Source organism: Calidris pugnax, unplaced genomic scaffold, assembly GCF_001431845.1.
Source record: "Calidris pugnax isolate Ruff unplaced genomic scaffold, ASM143184v1 scaffold123, whole genome shotgun sequence".
Lineage (NCBI taxonomy): Eukaryota > Metazoa > Chordata > Aves > Charadriiformes > Scolopacidae > Calidris > Calidris pugnax.
The window spans coordinates 2,788,234-2,791,792 of record NW_015090876.1 but is presented as its reverse complement, the minus strand read 5'-3'; positions in this window follow the sequence as shown (position 1 = coordinate 2,791,792).

Below are 3,559 nucleotides of genomic sequence, written 5' to 3'. Positions count from 1 at the left end.
GCTCGTTTCTGCGGTTGTGGAGCTTGGCTGGAATTCCCATATTGATTACTTTTTTTAAAGAAACTGCTTGTTGTGTGAATGTAAAACCTGTATTCTAATGATCCTGCTTTTTCTTGTGTCTTTTAAGTTGACCATTATTAGACTGTCTTAAATCACTGCAGTTTTCTAAATATAACTGTCATGGTTGCTAGTTTTTGTATTATGTATTCAAACTGAATGTTGTAATGGTCATTTGAGTTTTTTAAAATTAAGAGCAGTGTGTGGCTGCTGACTTCATCTATCTAACTTTTCCTGCTGATGAGTTAGATGTATTTTCAAGCAAGAATACATCAGTGAGCCTGAGTTATTAGTTTAGCAAGCTTCAAGTTTTAATAAAAAAAAAATAAATTTGTTCATTAGGATGCAGCATGAGATTGTTTTCCTGTTCTGTGCCTATATATCGTTATTTTTCAAATGCATTTTTTAAATCCAGTATTTAGGTTGGAGAATACATGGCTACTTGCCAATAGAACAGAAGTTGGCAGAACTAAATTGAGATCACTAGCTTAATATTCTGGCGCTTGGGTACTCCAAAGCTGTAGCGTTGTCAGGTTTTCTTGGGCATCGTGGTTTTTTTTTTTTAGCTGCAGCCTGATGTCGATAGTGTTGCAGCATGGGACGTTTACAATGTTGCATCAATTAAATTGCATCTCTTCCTGAATTTTTAGAAAAGCATTGGTTAAATGTTGGTTAAATACAAGTAGGTTTACCGACTTGAAGAAAAGGCATGCTGGACAGTGAAAGGTGATTTATATGCCTTATATTGGGATGGAGTTATTGTCCTCTACCCACCCCCGGTCTGTTTCGTAGTTTAAAGTTCTGCTGTAATAAGTATGTAGAATATTTGTAAATAAATAGATTGTTTTGTGTGTTCTGTTTTGAAGAAATGGATAATTAAAATTAAGCTATTGAACTAGCAGCCATTTAAAAAAAAATCCAGTTTCATAGTAAATTTTATGTACTTGTTTTTGAAACTGGATTAGTTTTAGAGCATCAGACAGTGAATCAAACCAAGTCCTTAAATCTTCTAAGAGCGATTTCTAACTCTGTGGTGTTTCAGTGGCAAATCTGTTACCTTTACCGGAGACCCTGGTGCAGTGAAAGCCAGCTATTAATAGACCTGCACATAAATACCTCCAAGGCTTTTCCATTAGCAGTGCCATTGTCAAGTACATATCTAATGCTAACTTAATGATATATCTCAAACTTTAGCAAGTAAACAATATGATGTAAATTCTTGTATTTTATTTCTTTAGAAATCAAGTAAATCAAGAGCTGGTGGGAAGGGGGAAAAGAACAGGCAAGAACCCGAGCCAACGTGTTACTTTTCAAAGTCTGGCTTTGCTCTGCCCATATGGGGAGCAGGGACAGAGGGAGGGGTTGGGGAGCACTGAAAGCTCCCTCAACCTCTAGCTTTCCATGTGGGAAGATACTGCTGGGTGTCAAAAGCATGGTATCAGCAACTGAGTTGCTGGTGAAAAAGTAGGTTCGTTGGTGAAATGATGGTGCTGAGCAGTCAGGATCAGCTCCAGTGAAAACTAAAGAGAAGTGTCCCTGGCTTGTGGCTCCACAAGTCTTTCTGTTGGGATGGACCAGTTTAAACAGATCAACCTTAATAATGGTTTTTGAATTTCTATAGTCACATGTCTGAGACATCTGTTTTGTTATTGTTTAAAACAAGTGCTATCTGGTGTTGTCAACATCCCTCATCTTGAAATTCACTGTATTTCCACTCATTACTGAGGAATCGTTACCCTCTGGTCCCCTTTTCCTATGGCCTAAAATGAGCTGCTCTTTGTTGAAGTGCAGCAGCAGTTGGTGGGGATTCAGTCGGTATCTGCTGCTTATTCTAGCAAGAGAATCAGCCAGCTTTGCTGATACTTCCGCACTACTGAGTTAAGCTTCTTCTAAACAAACAACAAATTTTATACGCAAGCCAGTGAAAGGGTATGGCTCTGGGACAAGTGAAGTAACTTTAGAGAGAGCTCACTTAATAGAAATGCTTTCTCCACACATCATTCTTTTAATATTATAAATATCAGAAGTGAGTCACCTTATTTTTCAGTATCCCCATGAAAGCATGGGAGGTGCTTTCAGAAAGCTGCAGTGTTTAGACCTATAAGTTTTGATTTTTATTTTTTTTGAACAAGACGGAAACTGTCTCAAGTAGTAATGGAAATAATCCCTCTGCCTTATTGACATCAGGATTTGGAGGCTACAGGTGAACTAAGAGCATTTTAGTGTTATGTGTAGAGATTTCTTTTTGAACTGCTTTTTGTCTTATTTCTTATGTATATGTAGCTATGCAAATAACTCATTTCAGCATAGCAAAGTGCATCTCCAAAATGAGTGACTCGTTGATGTTTTGATTATAAGAATTAGTGTAGCTGGGGGTATTTTTGCCTTGGTTTAGGCACATCAGCACAGTTGTGTGGAGTATCTTTTACTGCTGCTGAAACAGGAGCTGTAGATAATCTGAAAATAGCCAGGATTCTGCTTTGCTAACCATGCAAATCCAGGATAGCCAAATCCCTACTTGTTAACCACAAATAACCTACTATCAAAAAATCTTTTCTAGAAAAGCAAAACTTTTCTTGTGGCTAATAAAACTGAGAAGGGCTCAAGGTTTTTGCAAATATTTTGTACTTAAAAGTCAAATCGTACATAATACCACAAGTAGTCACCCATGCAGCTTCTCAAGTTTCTTGATGTAACAACATCAATTTTTATTTTCTTCTTAAAATTCTAAAACCTTTCAAAGACCACATGGAAAGTTTTACAAGTGTGGGTTGGATTTGGGTGTTGTGTATCTTTTTTTTTTCTTTTTGGCAGTGGATGGCACTCTGGAAAATGTACCTAATTCTAGCCATGTGAGTCATTTTGCTGCTGGCTCTTCTGCTAGGGTGTGTATGCAGTGTTTTTATGGGAAGAATAAATTAACTGATAGCAAATATTTCAATTTGATGTGAAATGAAGGAAACTCCCTTGCTGCTGAGTGGCTGGTGTTCAAAGGTTGCAGGGTAGAAGAATTTGACTATATGTAAAGTGATTCTCAGGTTTCACCTGTGTTACGCGTGTTGATGCACAGAACAGCCCGTGCTTTGCCCCATGGGCTTTCAAAGCAAAACTCATTGTGAGGAGACCTCAAAGCCTGGCCACATAGGGGTTTTTTAGATCTTTATGCTTAGCTTTTGGGGATGCTAGCATAACATAGTGTCTATGGAAGAGTTGTAGCTGTGATGAGAGTTTGGCTCGTATTACAGTAATGTTCCAGAGAACTCGGAAATTGCTCAAAATAGAAAATAAAGAAAGTTGTGGTCAGAGAGATGCTGAGCTTCCCGCGGTGACGATAAGAGCTATCTAGTGCTGGCAGCAGTACTGCTGAAATACTGAGAGCTCTGTAGTTCTGCTAACAGTAGCTGGTCTATTTCAATAATTCACAACACAGGCTGAACAGTGCAAGGGCTCCGACATTGGCTTTACTTAACTTTAAGTCATTGCATTACTTTATTTTCACCTT